Source organism: Triturus cristatus, chromosome 1_1, assembly GCF_964204655.1.
Source record: "Triturus cristatus chromosome 1_1, aTriCri1.1, whole genome shotgun sequence".
Classification (NCBI taxonomy): Eukaryota; Metazoa; Chordata; class Amphibia; order Caudata; family Salamandridae; genus Triturus; species Triturus cristatus.
In genome coordinates this window covers 15,073,641-15,099,948 of record NC_140579.1, presented here as the reverse complement: position 1 = coordinate 15,099,948, position 26,308 = coordinate 15,073,641, and the positions used below count along the sequence as shown (strand labels likewise).

The window sequence follows — 26,308 nt, the reverse complement described above, 5'->3', positions numbered from 1 at the left end:
CACAACTACGCACCATCACACTCCACAAGTGAGACAATTTGGACTATTTCAGGGACCCAAAGCAATACGAGTGGCTTGAGCAGCAGGGAATAGTAATTTTTCATGTATATTGGATTAGTAATTAACTGTTGTCCTGGTCATCTTTGAATTAGCCAGACAGCGCCACCATGCGGCAGACTGTCACAAGCGCTGGTGTTGACATTAAAATGAAGTGCTGGTGCCGAGCACTGGAAACCACTGGCTCAAATTAAGCACTGGCCCTGAATCTCGGGGGTTCCCCTTGAGCTGCACGGCTGTTGGGGGCTCTTGTTACACCACTGGTCTGGTGTGTATGGTGTTCCTGAGGGCCTGGCCCGCCTCCCCAAGGCAGCTTTGATGCTAGGGGCCGCTGCCTGTGCAAAGTGCCGAGGCCCCTGGATTTTGGGGTCCCACTCGCACCGCAGGGCTGTTGGCGGCTTACACCACTGGTCTGGGGTGTACGGTGTTCCTGAGGGCCCGGCCCGCCTCCCCAAGGCAGCTTTGAGGCTAGGGGCCGGCTGCCTGTGCACAGTGCCGGGCCCCTGGTTTTTGGGGTCCCCGTCGCACCGCAGGGCTGTTGGGGGCTCTTGTTACACCACAGGTCTGGGGTGCAGGGCCCCTGAGGGCCAGGCCCGCCTCCCCAAGGCAACTTCCAGGTATGGCTGGCAGGTGTGAGGTGCGCATCATGGGCGCCCGGACTGGGCCTGATCACAAGTCCGTCCTTGCTGTCTCGTGCTCGCTCGGTGGGGCCGAGTCAGGGCTTCATGTTTCGGGTTTCCGTGACAAGGGTTAGTGTTAGAGAGGCGCTGTTAAGGGATCCTGCCCGAGGGCGTCCCACAGGATTTACAGTCCCCTGCAGGGCACCATTCCTTGAGCCAACATCAGGGCGCGTGTTAATCGTCTCATTGGCTCAACAAAACAACATCAAACGTATTATAATATTTATTTTCTGTCGTATTTCCTCAAATATAAGAATTGATTTTATTAAACGTTGGCAGAATGACATCTTGTTCGTGGTTATAGAAGGCGCTTTGAACCGGAACCCATTCTTCCACTTAATGAAGGGTTGTCCGAGCACTCCTGGACACCGTCTGTACCATGCAAGCCCCTCACACGTCGGTGAGACATTTCAGGGAGACATGTTGGATGAGACATCTCGGTTGATACATTTCGGTGAGACATTTCAGTGAGATATGTTGGATGAGACATCTTGGATGAGATATCTCGGAAAAGACATCTCGGATGAGACATTTCGGTGAGACATGTTGGATGAGACATCTCGGATGAGACATTGTGGATGAGACATCCCACATATATTATTTTCATATCCTTTCTAAACGGGACAATACTTAGAGATCTCAGGATCTCACACCTTGTGCTCTTTCTTGTTTAGTCACTGAATTTTCCTTTTCTACAGAATAATTGAAATTAAAGATACATTTGTGAATGTATTTTAGATACGTTGTCTGTCTATTTGTTTCTGTGCAGCCTTGATAAAGTCGTGGGACGATTTCCCTTGTTAAGCGACGAAACACGTGTCGGTTGTTGTGAAAGGCTGTTCTGAAGACTGAAGGATTAAAAAAGGAGAATAACTACTTACTCTGTGTGTTCAGATTTGTGCTTACATGACGCACGTTTGGATAATTCCTCTGACGACATATTGTGTGCTGGGGTGTTTTCTTTCATGTTTGGGGGTAGCTTTTGCTACCGGTTTTGGGGAGTGCGGTGGTTCTCCTCTCCCTGCAGCCCCAAGAATAAGATATAATTTCGCACATTAATATCTGTGTCACTCTCTGGTGTGGCGCCATCTGCCTAACACAATACCACTGCCCTTCAATATACCCAGCAACTTCCACCTATCAGGCCACGACTGCGGCTCCTATCCTATAGCCACTGCGGCTTCTTCGTTTCCTCCGTCGCCTTCAACATGCCTTTAACAAGGTAAGTATGTTATGTTCATTTAATGCTGTGTAGGCGCATGACACACAGGCCGGGAGCACTGCACTGTGTCTTCTCGCTGTGTGTGTGTGTGTTCGCGGCCCCTGAGAGGGCAGTAAACTCTACTCTAAGGACTCAATTACACATTATCGCATCCGAAAAACATCCGCCACCGCCGAGGTGTCCAGAACCTTCCATAGTTACTGCCGGTCGTGACTGCACCAAAGTCCAAATGTCCAGTTAATATGACCTGTCGAAATGTAACAGAGTGCGATCGCTATCACACCTGATAATTACCAAGCGCGATTAAAATCTCACCGCTTGTATCGGCAGTCTTTGCGCCAGTCGCAGGCTACATTGGCCACTTCTCACTACACAGCAGGGGATGTTCGAGGGTGTCCTGCTCATTCCCTCACCTCTCACATACCACAGATTACTTGAGTCTTTCCTGCCCTCTCCTCCCAAAACATCCATCAACCTCTCGTTCACACCAGTGCTTTAAATGGAAAAAATATGTGCAGGTGTAGGAGAGTAGGATCTGCACTTATGTTGCCCCCACTTTTTAGGTCTCGCCTTGCTATCGCCTAAGCGATCGCAAAGCGAGACTATTGTAAGCGGGTTTTAAAAGTGCTCCCAAAAAGCGGATTGCATGGCTAGCACGCGCACAATCACGCGCATCGTGCCGCCATGCAATCCGCTTTGTGGGAGCACTTCAAAGGGTCCGCTCCCCCGCCTGGAATGCGCTCCCCCACCCCCAAGCGCGCGCGCGCCACGCTCCGCCGGCCTTGTCTTGTTTCACTTCGCCGCCCGTAATGCATTTTTTTTCTCTTTAACTTATCTTTTGATCGGTCACGGGGTCTAAGTGCACCGTGACATGCTAACCCACTTTACTGACTGCAACATAGTTGTTGTTGCAGGCACAAAAGCTACGCATTTCTCCGACGGCACTTCCCCAAACATAAAACATTTGTTAGAAGCTCTTCACTCCATACGTTCCTCAACCATAATGCATTTTTCAGACTTGCGTTAACTTTTAATCACGAACACGGTCTAAGTGCACGTGACACGTTCTCCAGCTTTTCCCACTATGACCGTACTTCCACTTTTTCAAAGTTGTTCTTGAAGGCACAACAGCTATGCATTTTCCAACCACACTTCGACCAGCTGCTACAGGAGGCACACGGCATGTTTCCCTTCATGAACCGGGCGCCCGGTGTGTTTTATCTTTTAAAATGGCAGCCGCGCATTTTCTATCACCACAGCTCTCGCCAGTGCAGGAGTGGGTTTGTGCCCTTCACCCTCCTAGCTGCGTCTCTCCCCGGAATCCCAGCTGCCTTGCGGCGCCCCGCAGCTCCCTTGCCCACTTGCTTTTTAAAGTTTCTCGCGTATTCTTCTCTACAGCCTGTCAGGAACACACAGCCGGAACAAGCTTCATGCCCTAGGCGATTTTTAAAAAATATCAGCCGCACAGCAATACGGAAACATTGTGGGCCATTTGTGTAGCCAGAAGCATACTGTATAGCCTCCTTAATGTGTGCTTTTCTGTGTTGCCAGCTTGTGAGACTTATAAAACGTTTATTTAGTTTACAAGTGTGTGACATACATACATTATCAGCATGGCACCCTTTCACGAGGGCTACGCTGTTAATGGTTTTATTGTTGTCTCTTTCCATGCTCCTCCACCCCCCAGCTCTCTGCTCTCACTCCCCCACCCCTCCTTGTTTAAAGAGCTTGCTGGAGCTCCGTTGTCATCAAACCTATCACTGAGGAGGGGCGCTTTACACTCATCATTGCAGTCAGTCTGGTAAACAAAGACGCCCTGCGCAGAATCCACTTCATCGATCTAGCTGCCTCCTTCCTCTGCATTTCATAAAGCAAACCTAATCCACATCCATAAAACCACTGAGAAGCTAACGCTTGTCTACCTGGCACATGCGATGTGGAAATACTGACAGAAATATTCAATAAATATCAGAACCTGCAGGAAACGGTAGCTGAGCATGATATTTACTTGTCAATTAGGTGTGAGCAGAATGTCTGTATTTTTTCAGTTTTTCTCTTGGTATGGCATATATTGGCAAACTATATTTGCCCACTTTCCGATGATGCAACATCTTGTGCGTGTTCAACATAATTTGTGACAAGAAATGTCCATGGTGGTAATATTGAGGTCTTGGTTTCTGTTCCCCACAACCTGCATTTTGTATTCCTGTACACTCGCACTCTCTATCCGAGTCGCGCTGTATCCTCACCTCGTGACATTATGCTGCCAAACATAGGCACCCCACAGTTTTTTTGCCCGCACCACATCACATCCGCCCGCTGCATACGTCCATGTCTGACCCATGCAGCACCTCGAGCTTTATTACAATTATTTGCAATGGTGATTTCTTTTTATTGTAATTAAACATTTATACTGGAATTATATAGCTACCATTTTTAGGTCTCAGAATGACATCTGTTCTTTTTTTCCTCCATGTGGCATGTGTATGCAAAATAAAACAAGCATTTGCAATGCAATAAGTCTCGCATTTATGAGACTTTGAGCTATTGGCATTGTAAATGACAATGCCTTTTATTTATGTGTTGGTTTTTAAAATATAAATGAAATGCATTGCTATTTACCGTGCCAATAGCTTAAACTCCTGCAAATGCGAGACCTATTGCATTGCAAATGCTTGTTTTTCTGATGTATACACTGGTTTCTGGCTATAGTCTGGCTGGGACCCTGCTAATCAGGGCCCCAGTCTCTCTGTTCTCTCTAAACAACTTGGTGTGCATATTAGATGCACTAGTGATGGGATACTGTGGTACCTTATGAGCCCCTAGTATATGGTACCTTAGGTACCTAGGGCATTGGTACTCCACAGGCCTACCAGGGGCTGAAGCATGTATTATGCCACCCCTGAGAAGCATTCTCAATCTGACACCACAGGCCTGCTACTGCAGCCTGCGTGAGGTACTGTTAGCACTCCTCACTGAGGTATAGGTTCCTATATCTCACCATACACACACATATAAACCTATAAGCCACCCCTATAGCAGGCCCTATCAATCCTGAGGGCAGGGTGCTTGGTTTACTATGTGAGGGGGTGCTTCTGCATGAGCAGGACCCCTCTGCAGCTGGCAGAGTCTATTCTCTGTTGCTGTTTGTGGATGCGGTTAAACCATATACTCTTAAGTGCATTATAACCTCGCGGTAAATGCTAACTTTGGAATGACTGCATCAAAACATGTCATGTTTGGTGTCTTGGAATCATACCTGGTGTGGGAGTATGATCCCACCCTTCTAGAGGGAATGACATGTACCCACTGTACTAAACGGTAGAAATCTGAAAGAGCCCTGGCATCACAAAATGGATGCCACCAGCACAGACACTGGGCTGCCCTCCTGCTGCTGACCGAAACTCGCAGTGGAGGAAGCCCAACAAAAGGCATCCTGTCACAGGTAGGTGTCACCACCTCCCAGACAGGGTCTAGTGTATTGGGGCTGGGTGGGTGCACTTCTAGAGTGCTTTGAAGTCCTGCACTGGGGGAGCAGTAGACTCCTATGTGCATATGCCAGCTCAAACCGGTTCAGGGGCTACCTGCCCCTGCTCTGGCGCGAAACTGGACAAAGGGAAGTGGGCGTAACCACCCCCTACCCTGACCCTCCTAGAGGAGTGGTCTTAGAGCTAGTCCCTCCCCTATCTTCACTATAAGATAGCAAGCATTGCCAATGCAAAGCAGATAACCCTGGACGACGCTCTACAAAGAAGAATCCTGGCCCTTCGACGTTCCACTATCTCTGGAAGGCTGAAGAATCTCCCTTGAAGTCAAGGAGTGACTCCCCTGCTTGGCAGGCACCAAAAGCCTTAATCAACGGTTGCAAACGTTCCCGCTCCCGCCGGAGTTCGAAGTCCCTGCTGCCCCAGAAGTGGATTTCCTGACTACTCGACAGCCATTGTGAGTCCCCAGCAAAGCTGTGGCGAGTGGACCCCACGAGTGACGAGGAACAGCAATACCCGGGGACTGTGCACTATTGTCGATTGCAAACCCTAAACAATGATCTACAAACTTGTGCATTGGACCATCTGTGGCCCAAGCCTCCAGCAGGTCGTGCACCAAAAATCAGCTGCCTACCCCGTCCCGAGTGACCGTGGGCTCCTGTGAAGCATTTCCTGAGGAGGCGTCTTTGCGATCACTTGCCCGTTGGCTAGTGGGTCACCCAAAGACTTTCTCATTGACTCAAAGGGCTCCCCTGGTTGCTCCAGGCCTGCCCTCACTCACCCTTGCTGGGTGAGTCCCTCAGATCTTGCTGGTCTGCACCATTGACATTCTTCAGTCTACACGAGACTTGCAGTTGCCAAGGCTTGTTGGCTCCAATCTGGTTGCCGACACCGTCATCAGCTGCAGACGTCATGGGACACTCCAAATCCAGCTGCTGGTCATCGTCGATCCTTCCTGGACCTCGTGAGCGAAGAGTCAAAACACCATCGACGACCTGGAGCGACGTGACATCTGTGGTCATCCATCTTGCTGGCCACCGATCACTGGCAAGTGACCTTGAACACTGTCCCTTCAATTTTCAGGTCTTTTGCATCTTGAATCCATCTTCAGAATCCACCGGACACTTCTTCAGTCGACGCAAGCAGCAAGTCTTCTTTGGTCCCCATTGAAAACAGCGACTCGACCCAACACCAAAAGACACCTACGCACCCGGCTTCCCTGGGTGAGGTAACTCGTGCACTCCGGTGCCCTAGTGTCTGTTGGCCCTCGAAGTACTTACCTTGTAAGTGGCTTGCTTGTAGTCTTCCTCGAAGTACCCTAGAACTTTAAAAATCAAACCGCAACTTGCTCCATTGTAATCAATAGGGAACCCGCGGCTGTGTTCACACACTGCACGCGTCTCCCGTGGGCCTGTTACTTACCTGCTAACACTGCAGTAGTGAAGCCCCAGTGATTCCCCAGGCCCTAGGCCTTGTCATTTTGCAAGTCAACATCCTTATACCATTTTCTTAGTATATGGTCTGGTGCGCCCCTAGGGCTCCAGCCATATTTGTGCCTAATTTATTGTGAAACGTTGACATTTGAATGTGTACCTGGCTTCTAATCTCATAAAGAGATTAGTAGAGTGTGTCTAGTAATAAATACATATATATGATATATATACCTGTGTGGTGTCCTTTCATTTGGTAATTCAAGAGATTATAAGGTAAAACAAGCTGCTTTACATTCCTCAGAGACTTAGCCTGAAGGCTGCTCTCCACAGCTACCACTAGGATAGCTTTCTTTAAAAGGTTGTCTTAAACCTATCTACCATAAGAGTCGAATTGGACTGGTGCAAGGTGGCCACCAGGGGCGGCTCTAGGCTCATGGTGGCCCTGTGCAGGGAGCGCAGGTAGGGGGCCCCGGAAGAGGGGGTCCGGGCGGGGTGGAGCTCAGGAAGGTGTTTTAATAAAACGTCCAGAAAAGGCGTTAGATGACCAGTAACATGGTAACAGAAAAGCAACGTTTACTTTTTGAGTGCTCATCACTTGGATACTTTGTTTTAGAATCTGAGTCTCTGGAGGGACCCCTTTCAACAAGAAAAACACGTTGCGCGTCCGTAAGAGAGTTCGGCCACAAAGCAGGATCCCTCCAATCACATAAATCATATTCAGAACACGGGTCTGTAACATGGTCTTGCTCTTTGGCTTCCTTTTCAATCCCAGCATCATCCGTCTGTAAACTCTGAACCTCCTTCAGAATGCCAGATGTTGATGGACCGATGAATGATGTTTCAGTTTCTCTGTCTGAGGGTCTTTTGTAATAATCCTCATCCTGAGTTGGTAATTGCTGCATGTTTGTATCAATTTCAGAGTCACCTTGTTCATTTTCATTGGTCTGCTCATGAGTATCATTCTGCTCATGGATATCATCATTTTTTTGTTCTTCTTTATGGTCGTCAGCGCCTGTTTTACCGAGTGCATCAGCAGTACTCTGGCCAGAGGATTCTCCATCTTTAGGTTTCCCTTGGGTGATAAAGTTCAGGATTGCTCCTTCCTGTGACACTACGAAAGCCTGCTGAGCCACCTTTATCTTTCGTTTCGAATAACCAGATTTGTGTACTCGAATTCTCTTCATTTTGCTTGCAATGCAGCGGGCGAGGCTAGCAGTGGGTAGGGAAAAAAAGAAGACAATCAGCAGTGGCGGCTGCTGAAAGATTTTGATGTGTCATTTTTATTTTCTTGCAAAAACAACAGTTGATGGACAGAATGCAGAACAATGTCATACATTCACCCCAGTACAGAGATCTAGGCCTAAATCCATCGTTTGTTTGCTCACCACACCACCCCAGTTCAGACATGGCCATATGCAAATCAGCCTTGACCCTGTGCCTCATGGGAACAGTCCAGCCCGAACTGCCAAGCCATGTCTTCCCTGGACTACACAATGAAGGACCAGCATACCTTAATGAACGAGTGAATTTCCACCAACCTACCAGGAAAATATGTTCCAGAACCATCTCCCTAGCAGCCACCCAATGCAGCCGCTGATATAACAGTGGAGGATGCTACTTCTGCCACCTGGCAGTGAAGACCTGAAAACCCTCCCCCTGCACCTCAGAGCCTCACCAACGCTCCAGCAGTTTAGGAAGGACCACAAGACCTCGCTGTTCAACCAACAAGCAGCATGATCCAGCAGCATGAATCCCACACCGCCTCGAGACCCTTATGTGTGAAGCAGCTGAGCTTTACAAACCCTCACTGATTGATAGTAATTACCCTTCCCACTACATGTATGACACATTATGAGGACTAGCCACATATGGAAGGTTTATTTGAAGAGTGTTATAAAAGTATAGGGTAGATCATGTGACTTGGCATACAAGGTCTGTTTTCTCAGTCCACTGAGAACAGTAGAGCCTGGAGAATAGTTCATGATCTTTTTGGGAAGTGACCTTAGCAGGAAGAGAGTAAGCTACCTTGAAATCATGGCACACAGAGACCTGTCTCAGTACGTCACTAACTGATCCTGAAGACAGCCTACAGGTAACCAAAGACTCGTCCACTTTACCACATTGTCAAAAGACAAAATACAATATATTTAGTTAAGGTTTCTTGTATAGTGCCATATTCCAGCAACCAGTTCTGCTCGCTTTCAGAACACCTATTAAACAAGGATTAATTACAGTGAGTCCTAAGGCTATGAAAAGGCACTAGAGGTTCACTGAAGCAAAATGAATGTGCAAGGAACATCCAGTCAGGAGACAACTTTCAAGCAGACGTCCGAATCACTAGCACAGCGTACCAACGACCCCATGGGCCGTGGCATAAGCAAGGAAAATGGCCCCTTTGGCTGCTGCTCAGGAAGTACAATATAGCAATTATCAGGGTTCAATGGGCCCCTGAGGGTTTTGGGTCTCAGTACCACTGTACTTGCTGAACCAATGGTAACTATGCCCCTAGTATGGACAGAGAAGGCTGCTTCACCAATTGCATACTGAGGACTAGTTAAACTAGTTTTCTCTGCTAGTCACATGACAAGCACTGGAATGTAATTATAGAAATGATCAAGAAGCCAGTCTCCTACCAAGGTCTCTGCAAAAGGGCATTAGATTGAGTTAACATGGGTAGGCACTGCCATCCTATTCCAGGCGTCCATCCATAGGTGCTTGCAATTCATGTCTGCCTCAACACCATATAAACAGACATAACCAAATGCCAAGTACATTCGAACACTCGACGTTTTAAAAGATTTGTGCGGGCAGATCCACTCATTAGATCACAAGTATCAGCTTCATACTCTGTTTTCATGATTGTAGATAAGTAATTGTAATCATTTTAATGAATCCTTAACATTACGTCTAACACCTCGTACCCTGCTCTCCTCTTCCCCCCAATACGACCGTGCCTCCCAAGTTACACCTCCAAAAGTCACCATGCCTCCCCTCAGCCACAAGTAAACACCGCCCCTGCTCTCCTGACTCACTCTTCCCTCAACATACAGCGCCGATCTGTACCACTCCCTACCCCTGGCGCACGGTGACCACCTCTCCGACCCGCGCCCTCTCAGAGATGAATCGTGAGAGAGAGGCTCTCTCTCACGATTCATCATGCCCTCCCTTCCCATGACCACCAGAATACCTCCAGCTCGCCACCTCACATGGCTTACCTCCACCCAGACCCAAAGCACACACCATCTACAATAACATCCTCACCCAACCTTCCCCACGCCCCCGGCTCCTCACCCCCACGGGCTGGGATACATTCCTACACCTGATCTGCCCTCCTCCCCAGGGCTCCCCACACCCTCGTCCAATGGCTCACCTTCCCTCGGGTTCACTCTGCAGTGGCACACGCTGACCTCCTCACTCCCCCTCCCCATGCCCTGACCCTCGGGCTGCTCACCTCGCAGCTGGCACCAAAGGTTGCACACTGGCATGCTATCCTCTGCAAGGCGGCCTTTCTTGCCCAGGGTCTCTAGGCGCGCCGGTGCATGGCCTCGGCCGGTCTCGGTGCTGCTCGCTGCACGCCGGGCACGGGTGCTGCCACCCCTCCTGCCGCCAGTGATGCGTGGTGCTTCTGTAACACCTTCGCTGCAGGACTCGCGGGCACTGCGCATGCGCGCGCATGCGAGCCTCCGGAGGTGCTAGATCTGGACTATTAAAACAAGCTCAATTCTCCTGGAAAAAATGTTCTAAACAAGCACAAGACCTACCAGAAGAGCCCGAAACAAGGCCGACCCCACACAAAGACGAGACTGGGTTAGAAAGGAAAAGAGTATAAGAACAACCATTCAGCGTGCATCACATTGGATTTGGCACGCCTCAGTAGTTCATGCGCCAAATCCCTGCCAGGGTCCACCACGAATATGTATTGTATCCGATTCCTCGTGGTGGCCCCTGGGGTTCATGCGCCAAATCCCTGCCAGGGGCCACCACGAATATTTATTGTATCCGATTCCTCGTGGTGGCCCCTGGGGTTTGGTGGCCCTGTGCAGGTGCACAGCTTGCACATGCCTAAGGCCGCCCCTGTGGCCACTATAACTAGTGACCAGCATATACCAGGCCAACTTCTCACAGCAGGTACTCACCAAGTTAAGATGTGGACTAGGAGGCGGGGTTAGACGGCAGGGCTGTGGGGGCGGGGCTATGGGCAGTGCTAAGGGACCGGGCCAGAGGCACAAATTTAATTTGATGGAGATTTAATTGGTGCGCAGATATACACACCGCAGACAGCACTCACTTGTACAAGAACACGCACAGGGACATAGCAGCAGACAGGGCATTTAATTAATGTGTTTTAGAAATGCATTCTCGCTGATGTCCACTTTATTAAACTTCCCCCCCCCCCCCCCGCCGCTGTGGTACAGCGTCACCATCACCTCCTTTCTCCTTGATCTGGCTCCAATCAGGTGCTGCCTTGCTCTGCCAGCAGGAAGCCTTCTCTTGGGTGTCCCTGTTCGCAGCCCCTTCTCTCACACCTACAGGGCTGTGGTCTCCACTGATCCTGAGTGGACACTGTGTCAATAATCACAGCGCGACTCGGGGTGGCCCCCCAAACTCTCTGCCAGCTCTGAATGAATGCATATGTGTGCTGCTCAATTACCACATAGTAAGGGGGCATTAGCACTCGAGTGCTTCATGAACAAGCATTGGCACAGCCAATAGGTCTCGCTTTTGGGACCTTCTAAGTGTTTAGTTATCCAGTACAATATCCTTGGTGCAACAACATCAAGTGTTGCATGGCTATACACCTATAAGTCCCAAAGGCGAGACCTATTGGCTATGCCAATGCTTGTTAATATATAACATTTTACCTTCAGTGGATGGACTAGACCTTCAGCCTCGGGCTATAGCGGTTGTTAAAGACCCTCTAGCTACCCCCTCCCCCCCCCCCATCACTCTGGTTCACGACCTTTAACAACAAGTGTAGTCTTAGGCAGGGGGCTATCACACTTTATTAAACATTGTGGAGTTGCGTTTTCAATCCATAACCTGATTATTTAATCTCACAATTCTTTACTACCAGAACATGGTGTTTCATTTTTAAAACAAATCTCTTAACCCCTTCAGCGCGGCGCGGATTACCGCGCCGTGCTGAAGGTTCCGTGCGCGGGCGGGTCCGTGACGGAGCGGTTCCGTCATGCGCACAGCGCGACTGACGCGCATGACGGAACCGCTCCGTCACACGCATCGAAGGGGTTAATCAGCCTTTGAAAAAATAAATAAACATGGCATCGTAGTACAACGTTAGTAAGGAATTTACAGCTGCATTTCAAAGGCAGTGGATTTTTTGAGATATTCTACTGCTTGTTTACCACTCTACCTCTCTACCTCGCTCTCTCTACCTCTCTCTCTCTACACCTCTCTCTCTACACCTCTCTCTCTACCTCTCTCCCTCTACCTCTCTTTCTCTACCTCTCTCTCTCTACCTCTCTCTCTCTGCCTCTCTCTCTACCTCTCTCTCTCCACCTCTCTCTCTCCACCTCTCTCTACCTCTCTCTCTCTCTACCTATCCCTCTACCTCTCACTCTACCCCTCTACCTCTTTACCTCTCTCTCTCTGCTTCTCTCGCTCTTTACCTCTCTACCTCTCTCTCTCTACCTCTCACTCTACCTCTCTCTACCTCTCTCTCTACCTCTCTCTCTACCTCTCTCTCTACCTCTCTCTCTCTACCTCTCTCTCTACCTCTCTCTACCTTTCTCTCTCTCTACCTCTCTCCGGAGCTCTGTAGGACTGCTTTTCCTTTAAAAAAAAACAAGTATTGGCACAGCCAATCTAAGTGTTTAGCTATGCAGCACAATATCCTTGGTGCAACAACATCAAGTGTTGCATGGCTAAACACTTATAAGGCCCCAAAGGCGAGACCTATTGGCTATGCCAATGTTTGTTATAAACATACCCTAGAAACGATAGGTTAATTGCCCTTCACGACTTCAAAGGTAAACCTTTTGCAAAGAGTATATTAAAATATTCACTGGCAAGGGTAGCAGAAAATAATCTGATAGAATTCGTCGAATTATAATCGAAAGAGCTGCTCCGCGACTGACTTCAGACCGCTTCGTAGGCGCGTTTGGTGAACTCCACAGCTGCATTTGACAAGATAAATCGACTTCGTCTGTGGAGTAAGTTAATCAAATGGGGAATAGATTGTCCCTTTTATACTTTAAATGGAACCACACAACGACACCCCGCTACGAATAAAGTTAATTTATAAGAATTTTCTATCGCTCCAGATGTCAACATCAAAGGGTTAAAACAGGGGTGTATCGGTCCTGGTGCCTCTTTAATTTTCCTTATATGTTGTAGATGTATCGAATTTTTTAACTGTGGTGAAGGACTGACAGTTAAACCAGGCTTTGGAAGAATTTCTCATCTGGTTTATGCCGATGATTAGTGTTGTAAAGAAGATACAGAGTCTATCTGTACATGTAGGATGCTTCTTTATTAGTAGCTTAGTTCTGGTATAGGAGCACAGGATAATAGGAGAAGATAGATGATACAAAGACAGCCCCACCAGGAGCAGGCTCCTAGCAGCTCAGCCTGAGTTGACCAACTGACACTGTAAGCCCAGAGAGACACCCAGGCATTCCATGATGTCATGATACATTCTACAGAGCTATTCAGTGGAGAGTAGCAGAGAAGTAATTTACTACAATTAGTATTTTTACAAACCGCAAGAGGATGAACTTTGGGGGAAAGAGTAAACCATCCCTGCTGGGGTGAAGTGATGCAACTCATCAATCGACCCACTACCTGGACACGTGAGGGTGTGACAGGACTCTGGGTGTTGTGTAGGATGTGAGAGGGCCCTGGATGTTGTGTACAATTTGATAGGGCCCAGGGTGTTGAGTAGGAGGTGATAGGGCCCCGGATCTTGTCTAGGCTGTGACAGGACCCCTGGTGTTCTGTAGGATGTGAGAGGGCCCAGGGTGAAGTGTAGGATGTGAGAGGGGCCCGTGTGTTGTGCAGGATGTGAGAGGGCCCAGGGTGTTGTGTAGTACATGATAGGGCCCCTGGTGTTGTGTAGGATATGATAGGGCCCCGGATGTTGTGTAGGATGTGAGAGGGCCCAGGGTGTAGTGTAGGATGTGATAGGGCCCAGGGTGTTGTGTAGGATGTGAGAGGGCCCAGGGTGTTGTGTAGGATGTGAGAGGGCCCAGGCTGTTGTGTAGTACGTGATAGGGCCCCTGGTGTTGTGTAGGATGTGATAGGGCCCCGGATGTTGTGTAGAATGTGAGAGGGCCCAGGGTGTAGTGTAGGATGTGATAGGGCCCAGGGTGTTGTGTAGGATGTGAGAGGGCCCCAGGGTGTAGTGTAGGATGTGTTAATGCCCATGGTGTTGTGTAGGATGTGATAGGGCCCCTTGGTTTTGTGTAGGTTGTGGTGTAGGATGCGATAGGGCCCCTGGTGTTGTGTACGATGTTATAGGGCCCCAGATGCTGTGTAGGATGTGAGAGGGCCCAGGGTGTTTCGTAGGATGTGAGGGTGCCTAGGGTGTTGTGTAGGATGTGTTAAGACCCAGGGCGTTGTGTAGGATGTGAAAGGGCCCAGGGTGTTGTGTAGGATGTGATAGGGCCCTGGATGCTGTATAGGATGAGGTCTGTTGGATGTTTGTGGGAAGTGTATCTGGGTAGTAAGTGCTGTTGAGAACAGTGAGACAGGCGAGTGTATGGCAAGTATGTGTTGTCTAAGATATATGTGTGTGCGGGAGATTACATGCGTGTTTGTAAGTGTGTGAGTGTTGGTGCACCTGTTCACCCGTGCACCGTCCTGGTAGACAGTGTTTTAGACCGGTGCTGGTGCACATTATGTGCTGGTGTGCAGAGAGTGGAGGCCTGACCAGTGGGGTGAGTCAGTGTTGTGTTTACACTTAAAGCGCCCGTGCAGCCGCCCGGCTCTGTGGTGCACAAGGTGCTATAGGCAGACCCCACCTCCAGAGGTGCACGTTTCACCTTCTCTCCCCCACAGAAAGACCAACAGACCGGCTGTTATGCCTGTTTACTCTCGAAAAGTTGGTACAGACAGTCGTCTTTGTGATAGTAATCATATAAGAGCGAGACCCCAAGAGGATCTTATCTCTGACGTCACAGACGTCTATGACGCCATACAGTCTAATCGAAATCCTAAATGGCCGACAGATATCAAACCATTTTAAATCTTTTTTGTCAAATTTGGCTCAAAAGTTCCTGTGTACACGTCAATGCACGTCATGTGCGTGCCCACGCTGGATCTAGACTGTGACATCATAAATATAAACCCAAAATAGCCGCCTATAAGGACGCCAGGAATAAGTAACACGCTGTAACGAAAGTAAACTTAGAATTTGAATCATTTGTATCCTTACAAAACATACTATGAACTTGTGGTTAATGTTTCCATTGTAATTAAACAGTGCAAGACTGCATTAAACCTCGATCACATTTCTATAGTATGGAAGAACGATGATTCGCGTATGTACACTGTCCTAATCTTGGCCTCTGAGCAGGACTTTCTGCTCCCACACGTGACTTCTTTGCATGCCTTCGATGCCCCCGGGATGGTTTTATGAAGGGGCACCATTGCTCCCTCAACCTGCTTCCGGCCCCACTCACTTAAATGTGGCAATCCTTGCATGGGCACTAAAGTCCGACCCCAAACATGGCCCCTTGGCACGCACATTGCTTAGCATGTTGGAGAAGAGCAGCAGATTGCTTAGCATGTTGGAGAAGAGCAGTACATTGCTTAGCATGTTGGAGAAGGGCAGCAGATTGCTTAGCATGTTGGAGAAGAGCAGCAGATTGCTTAGCATGTTGGAGAAGAGCAGCAGATTGCTTAGCATGTTGGAGAAGAGCAGTACATTGCTTAGCATGTTGGAGAAGGGCAGCAGATTGCTTAGCATGTTGGAGAAGAGCAGCAGATTGCTTAGCATGTTGGAGAAGAGCAGCAGATTGCTTAGCATGTTGGAGAAGAGCAGTACATTGCTTAGCATGTTTGAGAAGAGCAGCAGATTGCTTAGCATGTTGGAGAAGAGCAGTGCATTGCTTAGCATGTTGGAGAAGAGCACCAGATTGCTTAGCATGTTGGAGAAGAGCAGCAGATTGCTTAGCATGTTGGAGAAGAGCAGCACATTGCTTAGCATGTTGGAGAAGAGCAGCAGATTGCTTAGCATGTTGGAGAAGAGCAGGAGATTGCTTAGCATGTTGGAGAAGAGCAGCAGATTGCTTAGCATGTTGGAGAAGAGCAGCAGATTGCTTAGCATGTTGGAGAAGAGCAGTACATTGCTTAGCATGTTGGAGAAGGGCAGCAGATTGCTTAGCATGTTGGAGAAGAGCAGCAGATTGCTTAGCATGTTGGAGAAGAGCAGCAGATTGCTTAGCATGTTGGAGAAGAGCAGTACATTGCTTAGCATGTTTGAGAAGAGCAGCAGATTGCTTAGCATGTTGGAGAAGAGCAGTGCATTGCTTAGCATGTTGGAGAAGAGCAGCAGATTGCTTAGCATGTTGGAGAAGAGCAGCAGATTGCTTAGCATGTTGGAGAAGAGCAGCACATTGCTTAGCATGTTGGAGAAGAGCAGCAGATTGCTTAGCATGTTGGAGAAGAGCGTCTTGCGCAGGCGGTGCAAACATGAGCTGATGAGCAGCGTTTATTTCATGCAATGGACACGTGTGGCTATACATTAGTACAATAAATCTCGCGACACTTCACTGCAGGCTCTCGGGCAGGTGAGCTGGCACCGTCAGAGTGACCTTGGCTGCAGGCCTCGCCATGGTTCTACCATGTGCTGTGTTGATAAGGTGTGGGGGGGTAGAAGTTTTTAAAAACACTCAAAAGAGAGAGTGACGCCTCCTCTGAATGCCATGAACCAGGAGTGGGGAAGGGGTTCTACAGGTCGGGGGGGGGGGGGGGGGGAGGGGTGAAACTTCAGACAGGAGACAGCCGTGACACTCTTCCATACCCTCTGACCCTAACCCCACCCCTGAGGTGATCTCACACACCCTAAAGAGTGAGGTTCGTTGGCGGGCTGTGTCTGTGGGGGATGCCTTGTAAGGACACCGTGAATAAACGGGAGACAGCCGTGACACTCTTCCATACCCTCTGACCCTAACCCCACCCCTGAGGTGATCTCACACACCCTAAAGAGTGGCTTTTCATAGTGGGGTTCGTTGGCAGGCTGTGTCTGTGGGGGATGCCTTGTAAGGACACCGTGAATAAACGGGAGACAGCCGTGACACTCTTCCATACCCTCTGACCCTAACCCCACCCCTGAGGTGATCTCACACACCCTAAAGAGTGACTTTTCATAGTGGGGTTCGTTGGCAGGCTGTGTCTGTGGGGGATGCCTTGTAAGGACACCGTGAATAAACGAGCACACACTGCCGAGGCGGCCCTCTCTGGGCTCCGGGGGTGGCCAGGTGGTGCCGCACTTGGGTACCGGTACTGGCTAGATGGGGCCGCTGTGGGGTACAGGTCAGGTAGCCCCACTCAGTGGTACTGGTACCAGCAGGTGGCCCCACTCTGGAGTCCAAGGACTTGCCAGGGGGCCCGATCAGTGGTGTAAGGGCATTTGGCAGCAGATAACACTCTTTATCACAATAAACATCCATTTCAAATGAGAAAAGGGCCGCTATGAAGTGTGTGAGGCCTAGTAAAACAAGGCTACAAACGGCAAGAGGTTCAACAAGGACAACAGGAAAGAGTACAAAATAAAAGTAGTTATTTCCTCAGTCACAGCACGATCTGCAGAAGCACAACAATCAAGCTGAAGCAATCAGTACTTGGTCCATGCTCCAGCTGAAAGAAGAGGAAGAGCAGCTGGCACGCGCTGGTCAATTAGAAGGCAGCAAATGAGAGTGACAATGAAGCCAACAAATGTTAAGCAACGGGCTGGCTGCAAGCCCCTTATTGTATACTATATCACTCGCAAGCCTGGCTGATGAGGGGCGATGCCCCAAAACCAGTCCCAGGACGCTTGTTTCCGGTCCAGGGAAGACCTGGCTTGGCAGTTTGGGCTGGACTGTTCTCATGAGGCACAGGGTCAAGACTGATTTGCATATGGCTGGGTCCAAACTGGAATGGCATGGGAAGCAGAAAAAAAACGATGGATTTAGGCCAAGATCTCTGTACTGGGGTGAATGTATGACATTGTTCTGCATTCTGCCCATCAATTGTTCATTTTGCATTTGTTACCCCGAGTGGGACGGGTATGCTCAGATGGGTATGCTCAGACGTGAGTCCCGTGCTCTCCATGCCACTGGAGTCAAGCTATCCTGGCTGATGAGAGCCCGAAACCGGTCCTAGGATGCTTGTTTCCAGTCCAGGGAGGACCTGGCCTGGCAGTTCAGGCTGGACTGTACCCATTGGACACAGGGTCAAGACTGATTTGCATATGGTTGGGTCCAAACTGGAATGGCATGGTGAGCAAAAAACGATGGATTTAGGCCCAGATCTCTGTACTGGGGTGAATGTATGACATAGTTCTGCATTCTGTCCATCAACTGTTCTTTCTGCACAAGTTGGAAGGGCCCATAGCTGGGTGGTGACAGTCCAACCAGCCATGTAACAACACCCCTCCCCCACAAACACACACAGAGACCCTGTAGCCAAGCATGGCACCGCCCACGTGACAGAGGCCGCCGCCCCCCTCCTGCCCCCCCCGCAGAGGCCGGTCCACCCCCGTTCAATAGGCATCCTTCAAGCTTCTCACAAGAAGGCACTTGTCAACTAATCAAGACTCGCTACAAAATGCACATATATGGAGCGCTACAAACCCCAGCGTCAGAGCCCAACCCCCCTCCCAGACTAGGTGGTGGAAGCGGAGGGGGGTGGGGGGGACAGTTACCCAAGACACCAAATGTGTAAAGAATAAAACAATGTAAACTCTGAGCCACCTGAGAGAATTCACAGAGCAGGGACATCCGCACATCTCCAGCAGCGGCCATGACACCTGGGCCACTGACCGCTGCACTTTAATAAGGCTCAGTGGGTTCAGCGCTCACTGCGGAGACCTCCCTGAACGTCTCCCTCAGGACGCCTCCTCTGCTCTCCCTCGGGCCCCTCCTCTGCTCTCTCTCGGGGCCCCTCCTCTACTCTCCTTCGGGGCCCCTCCTCTGCTCTCCCTCAGGGCCCCTCCTCTGCTCTTCCTCGAGGCCCCTCCTCTGCTCTCTCTCAGGACCCCTCCTCTACTCTCCCTCAGGGCCCCTCCTCTGCTCTCCCTCAGGGCCCCTCCTCTGCTGTCCCTCAGGACCCCTCCTTTCTTCTCCCTCAGGGCCCCTCCTCTGCTCTCCCACAGGGCCCCTCCTCTCCCTCCCTCTGGGCCCCTCCTCTGGTCTCCCTCAGGGCCCCTCCTCTACTCTCCCTCAGGGCCCCTCCTCTCCCTCTCTCATGGCCCTTTCTCTTCTCTCCCACAGGGCGCATCTCTGCTATCCCTCAGGGCCCCTCTTCTGCTCCTCCTCAGGGCCCCTCCTGTGCTCTCCCTCGGGACCCCTCATTTCTTCTCCCTCAGGACCGCTCCTCTGCTCTCCCTCAGAGCCCCTCCTCTGCTCTCCCACAGAGCCCCTCCTCTGCTCTCCCTCAGGGCCCCTCCTCTGCTCTCCATCACAGCCCCTCCTCTGCTCTCCCTCAGGGCACCACCTCTGCTCTCCCTCATGGCCCCTCCTCTGCTCTCCCTCAGGCCCCTCCTCTGCTCAGGGCACCTCCTCTACTCTCCCTCACGGCCCCTCCTCTGCTCTCCCTCAGGGCCCCTCATCTGCTCTCCCTCAGGGCCCCTCCTCTGCTCTCTCTCAGGACCCCTCCTCTACTCTCCCTCAGGGCCCCTCCTCTGCTCTCCCACAGGGCTCCTCCTCTGCTCTCCCTCAGGGCCCCTCTTCTGCTCCTCCTCAGGGCCCCTCCTGTGCTCTCCCTCGGGACCCCTCATTTCTTCTCCCTCAGGACCGCTCCTCTGCTCTCCCTCAGAGCCCCTCCTCTGCTCTCCCTCAGAGCCCCTCCTCTGCTCTCCCTCAGGGCCCCTCCTCTGCTCTCCATCACAGCTCCTCCTCTGCTCTCCCTCAGGACCCCTCCTCTGCTCTCCCTCAGGACCCCTCCTTTCTTCTCCCTCAGGGCCCCTCCTCTGCTCTCCCTCAGGACCCCTCCTTTCTTCTCCCTCAGGGCCCCTCCTCTGCTCTCCCTCAGGACGCCTCCTCTGCTCTCCCTCGGGGCCCCTCCTCTGCTCTTCCTAAGGACGTCTCTTCTGCTCTCCCTCAGGCCCCTCCTCTGCTCTCCCTAAGGGCCCCTCCTTTCTTCTCCCTCAGGGCCCCATCTCTGCTCTCCCTCAGGACCGCTCCTCTGCTCTCCCATAGGGCCCCTCCTCTCCCTCCCTCTGGGCCCCTCCTCTGCTCTCCCACAGGGCACCTCCTCTCCCTCCCCAGGACCCCTCCTCTGCTCTCCCATAGGGTCCCTCCTCTCCCTCCCTCTGGGCCCCTCTTCTGCTCTCCCTCAGGGCCCCTCCTCTGCTCTCCCTCAGGGCCCCTCCTCTGATCAGGGCCCCTCCTCTACTCTCCCTCAGGGCCCCTCCTCTGCTCTCCCTCACAGCCCCTCCTCTGCTCTCCCTCAGGACCCCTCCTCTGCTCTCCCTCAGGGCCCCTCCTCTGCTCTCCCACAGGGCCCCTCCTCTGCTCTCCCTCAGGGCCCCTCCTCTGATCAGGGCCCCTCCTCTACTCTCCCTCAGGGCCCCTCCTCTGCTCTCCCTCATGGCCCCTCCTCTGCTCTCCCTCACGGTCCCTCCTCTGCTCTCCCTCAGGACCCCTCCTCTGCTCTCCCTCAGGATCCCTCCTCTGCTCTCCCTCAGGGCCCCTCCTCTGCTCTCCCTAGGGTCCCCTCCTCTGCTCTCCCCCAGGACCCCTCCTCTTCTCTCCCTCAGGGCCCCTTCTCTGCTCTCCCTCAGGGCCCCTCCTCTGCTCTCTCTCAGGGCCCCTCCTCTCTTCTCCCTCGGGACCCCTCCTTCCTTCTCTCTCTGGGCTCCACCTCTGCTCTCCCTCAGGGCCCCTCCTCACCCTCACGACACCTCCTCTCCTCTCCCTCAGGGACCCTCCTCTGCTCTCTCTCAGGGACCCTCCTCTGCTCTCCCTCACGGCCCCTACACTGCTCTCCCTCAGGGCCCCTCCTCTGCTCTCCCTTGGGGCCCTTCTCTCCTCTCCCTCAGGACCCCTCCTCTGCTTTCTCCTCCTCTACTCTCCCTCAGGGCCCCTCCTCTGCTCTTCTTCAGGGCCCCTCCTCTGCTTTCCCCCTCCTCTACTCTCCCTCAGGGCCCCTCCTCTGCTCTCCCTCAGGGCCCCTCCTCTGATCAGGGCCCCTCCTCTACTCTCCCTCAGGGCCCCTCCTCTGCTCTCCCTCATGGCCCCTCCTCTGCTCTCCCTCACGGCCCCTCCTCTGCTCTCCCTCAGGACCCCTCCTCTGCTCTCCCTCAGGATCCCTCCTCTGCTCTCCCTCAGGGCCCCTCCTCTGCTCTCCCTCAGGGCCCCTCCTCTGCTCTCCCTCACAGCCCCTCCTCTGCTCTCCCTAGGGTCCCCTCCTCTGCTCTCCCTCAGGACCCCTCCTCTTCTCTCCCTCAGGGCCCCTTCTCTGCTCTCCCTCAGGGCCCCTCCTCTGCTCTCTCAGGGACCCTCCTCTCTTCTCCCTAGGGTCCCCTCCTCTGCTCTCCCTCAGGACCCCTCCTCTTCTCTCCCTCAGGGCCCCTTCTCTGCTCTCCCTCAGGGCCCCACCTCTGCTCTCCCTCAGGGCCCCTCCTCACCCTCACGACACCTCCTCTCCCTCAGGTACCCTCCTCTGCTCTCCCTCAGGGACCCTCCTCTGCTCTCCCTCATGGCCCCTACCCTGCTCTCCCTCAGGGCCCCTCCTCTGCTCTCCCTTGGGGCCCTTCTCTCCTCTCCCTCAGGACCCTTCCTCTGCTCTCTCCTTCTCTGCTCTCCCACAGGGCCCCTCCTCTGCTCTCCCTCAGGGCCCCTCCTCTGATCAGGGCCCCTCCTCTACTCTCCCTCAGGGCCCCTCCTCTGCTCTCCCTCATGGCCCCTCCTCTGCTCTCCCTCACGGTCCCTCCTCTGCTCTCCCTCAGGACCCCTCCTCTGCTCTCCCTCAGGATCCCTCCTCTGCTCTCCCTCAGGGCCCCTCCTCTGCTCTCCCTAGGGTCCCCTCCTCTGCTCTCCCCCAGGACCCCTCCTCTTCTCTCCCTCAGGGCCCCTTCTCTGCTCTCCCTCAGGGCCCCTCCTCTGCTCTCTCTCAGGGCCCCTCCTCTCTTCTCCCTCGGGACCCCTCCTTCCTTCTCTCTCTGGGCTCCACCTCTGCTCTCCCTCAGGGCCCCTCCTCACCCTCACGACACCTCCTCTCCTCTCCCTCAGGGACCCTCCTCTGCTCTCTCTCAGGGACCCTCCTCTGCTCTCCCTCACGGCCCCTACCCTGCTCTCCCTCAGGGCCCCTCCTCTGCTCTCCCTTGGGGCCCTTCTCTCCTCTCCCTCAGGACCCCTCCTCTGCTTTCTCCTCCTCTACTCTCCCTCAGGGCCCCTCCTCTGCTCTTCTTCAGGGCCCCTCCTCTGCTTTCCCCCTCCTCTACTCTCCCTCAGGGCCCCTCCTCTGCTCTCCCTCAGGGCCCCTCCTCTGATCAGGGCCCCTCCTCTACTCTCCCTCAGGGCCCCTCCTCTGCTCTCCCTCATGGCCCCTCCTCTGCTCTCCCTCACGGCCCCTCCTCTGCTCTCCCTCAGGACCCCTCCTCTGCTCTCCCTCAGGATCCCTCCTCTGCTCTCCCTCAGGGCCCCTCCTCTGCTCTCCCTCAGGGCCCCTCCTCTGCTCTCCCTCACAGCCCCTCCTCTGCTCTCCCTAGGGTCCCCTCCTCTGCTCTCCCTCAGGACCCCTCCTCTTCTCTCCCTCAGGGCCCCTTCTCTGCTCTCCCTCAGGGCCCCTCCTCTGCTCTCTCAGGGACCCTCCTCTCTTCTCCCTAGGGTCCCCTCCTCTGCTCTCCCTCAGGACCCCTCCTCTTCTCTCCCTCAGGGCCCCTTCTCTGCTCTCCCTCAGGGCCCCACCTCTGCTCTCCCTCAGGGCCCCTCCTCACCCTCACGACACCTCCTCTCCCTCAGGTACCCTCCTCTGCTCTCCCTCAGGGACCCTCCTCTGCTCTCCCTCATGGCCCCTACCCTGCTCTCCCTCAGGGCCCCTCCTCTGCTCTCCCTTGGGGCCCTTCTCTCCTCTCCCTCAGGACCCTTCCTCTGCTCTCTCCTTCTCTACTCTCCCTCAGGGCCCCTCCTCTGCTCTCCCTCGGGGCCCCTCCTCTGCTTTCCCCCTCCTCTACTCTCCCTCAGGGCCCCTCCTCTGCTCTCCCTCAGGATCCTTCCTCTCCTCAGGGCCCCTCCTCTGCACTCCCTCAGGGCCCCTCCTCTGCTCTCCCTCAGGTCCCCGCCTCTCCCTCAGGACCCCTCCTCTACTTTCCCTTAGGGTCCCTCCTCTCCCTCAGGGCCTCTCCTCTTCCTCTCTCAGGGCCCTCTTCTCCCTCAGGACCCCTCCTCTTCTCTTCCTTAGGGCCCCTCCTCTCCCTCAGGACCCCTCCTCTTGTCTCCCTTAGGGTCCCTCCTCTCCCTCAGGGCCCCTCCTCTGCTCTCCCTCAGGACCCTTCCTCTCCTCAGGGACCCTCCTCTGCACTTCCTCAGGGCCCCTCCTCTGCTCTCCCTTCAGGTCCCTCCTCGCCCTTCCTCTCCCTTCGGGCCCTCCTCTCCCTCGGGACCCCTCCTCTTCTCTTCCTTAGGGCCCCTCCCTCCTCTCCCTCAGGGCCCTCCTGTACTCTCCCTCAGGACCCCCGCCTTTCCTCTCCCTCAGGACCACTATTCTCCCTCAGGGCCCCTCCTCAGGACCTCCTCCTTTCCTCTCCCTCTGGACCTCTCTTCTCTCCCATAGGGCCCCTCCTCTGCGCTCCATCAGGACCCCCCCACCTGCCTCCCCTCAGGGTTCTCACTCTGTTCATGTGGTCTCTCGTCATACTCCCCCCCAGCCCCCGCTCTCTTCTCAGGGTCCTTGACCTGCAGATGTTCTCTCCCTCCTCTTCATTCTCTGCCCTCCTTTGGAGTCACCTGCCCCTGCTCTCCCCAGACCCTCCCCCTGTGCTGAGAATAACCCTCTGTTCCCCCTTCACCTCTCTCTTCCTCACCTCTCTCCCACCTCTCTATCTCGCCTCCTTCCCTCAGACCCTCCACTGTGCCTTCCCTCACCTCTACACTCCTTCACCTCTCTCTTCTGTCTCTTCCTCACCTCTCTCTCGCCTCCTGCCCTCAGACCCTTCCCTTTGCTCTCCTTCACCTCTGCCATTCCTCACCTCTCCCCCCTTCACCTCTCTTTTCCAGCTTCCTTCCATCAGACCCTCCCCCTCCCTCTTCACCTCTTTCTCCCTCACCTCTCTCTCCCGCCACCTTCCCTCAGATACCCCCCTTTGCCCTCCCTCACCTGCACTCCTGGCCACGCCCCTCCCTGCTCTGATCACCTCAGGCCTCTCTCTATTTCTGCAGTTTTATAGCGCGAACAAGACACGGTCGCAAGGTATCGGAGCGCTTTACGTGAGCACCGGTTACATTACACAAGGACACATTCATTGTTAGGTTCGAGGAAATCAGGTGATTTGCCCAGAATCACGGGATGTGGAGTCGACGCCGAGACTCGAACCCGATTCCTCGGCTCCCAAGAGGGCAGCTCTTGGTACTCGTCACATTAAGCAGGGGGAGGTAGAGACAGGAGTGTGAGGTGTAGGGTGAGAAGTGATGGGGTGAGGTGTAGGAGAGAAGTATAGGGTGGGAGGTGTAGGGGGTTAGGAGTGGGGTGAGATGTAGGTGAGATGTAGGGGGTCTTACCTGGCTGCAAAGTTCTTCCAGACGAAGTTTTCCAGGAGCCACACACTTCCACAACGTGAAAAACTGCTCCGAATCCACCGGTGCCCGAACTCGGAGCTTTCCTCCAGGCACTGAGGCACCCCGCGATCTCACTCAGCACCCCGCGATCTCACGCACCGCTCGGAATCCCGAAAAGTGCAAATCCCAGGCGTAGTCGAAATCCAAATAATCCTTCGCTCTCCAAGACACCGACCCCCAGTTCGATCCTCCGGCGCTTTGAAGTCTTTTGCACCCCTCCTGGGGCCCCCGATATCCTCACCCCACTTGTCACGAGGCCCCCTGGAGCGGCCCGGGGCGTGGCTCCTGCAGCCTCCGGGGCTCACCTGCGCGGATCCAACCGATCCTGGCCCCGACACAGGCCGAGGGCCCCCGAAGTCAGAGGTACCCCCGAAATAGGGCCAGAGTCTGGGCGCAAAGCGAAGGAAGGGTCCCTCTGCAGTTCGTCCGCTCCTTGCGCACTTTAGGGGGCCCGGAGCAGTTCCCAGGGTCCGGTTCAGAGGCTCTGGGCAGTTCTGCAGGTGTTTGCGCACTCCAGGCGCCCGTGCGCACTCTCGGGGCAGTGGCTCACAGTGTCCGGGGTAGGTTCACCAGGTGTTTGCGCCCTTCAGAGGGCCCGGGGCAATTCCGGGTGCTGTTCAGAGTGCCCTGGGTAGTTCAGAGGGTCCGGGACAGCTCACAGTGTCCGGGACAGTTCGGAGGGCCCTGGACACTTCTGCAGTTTCTGCGCACTCCAGGCGCCCGTTCGCCCTCCCGGGGCAGTAGTTCACAGGGGCCGGGGCAGGTCCTCTAGGTGTTTGCGCCCTTCAGAGGGCCCGGGGCAGTTCAGAGAGCCCTGGGTAGTTCACACGGTCGGGGGCAGTGTTGCAGTGTCTCCAGGCGCCGGTGCGCACTCCCGGGCACTCTTCTGGCCACTTGCCCCGGTCCGGGCGCAATGTTCGGCACTTGTTCCCCCAGCCGGGCTCCGGAGCAGGAAGGAGTTGGCGCTTTGTGCCAGTGGAGGAGGGGAGCCCGGCTGCAGACGCTGCTCCGGGGGAGGGCTCTGGATGAATGGCAGAGACACCCCCCAGCCCCGCCCGCTGCGCGCACAGGCTTGCACGGCTCAGCTGTTCACGAGGGAGGGCGCGGGGGCATCCATGTGCAGGGAGTGGGGGCAGCGGCAGGCCCTGGTGGGAGACGGCGAGGGGACCACATCTCTTGAGAGGACCTGTCTCTGGAGGGGAAGGGCGGGGGTCTCCCTGTGCAGGGAGTGGGGGCAGCGGCACCCCTAGTGAGGGAGTGCGAGGGCACCCCAACTCTAGAGGGGACCCGTCTCTTGAGGGGAGAGGCCGGGTATCTCCCTGTGCAGGGAGTGGGGACAGCGGCAGGCCCTGGTGGGAGAGGGCATGGGGACCCCCAACACTTGAGAGGACCCGTCTCTTGAGGGGAGAGTGTGGGTGCCTCCCTGTGCAGGGAGTGGGGGCAGCGGCAGGCCCTGGTGGGAGAGGGCGAGGGGACCACATCTCTTGAGGGG

General features: G+C 53.8%; 1 protein-coding gene across 1 annotated transcript in view; it reads right to left on the bottom strand.

Moving 5' to 3' along the window:
- Window positions 1-25,827, bottom strand: part of DDR1 (discoidin domain receptor tyrosine kinase 1) — a 305,588-nt gene extending 279,761 nt beyond the window's left edge. Inside the window, exon 1 of the mRNA XM_085632879.1 lies at window positions 24,760-25,827. The gene's annotated coding sequence lies outside the window, so the exon portion shown is untranslated. The remainder of the gene's footprint in view (window positions 1-24,759) is intronic.
- Window positions 25,828-26,308: the final 481 nt, after the last annotated feature.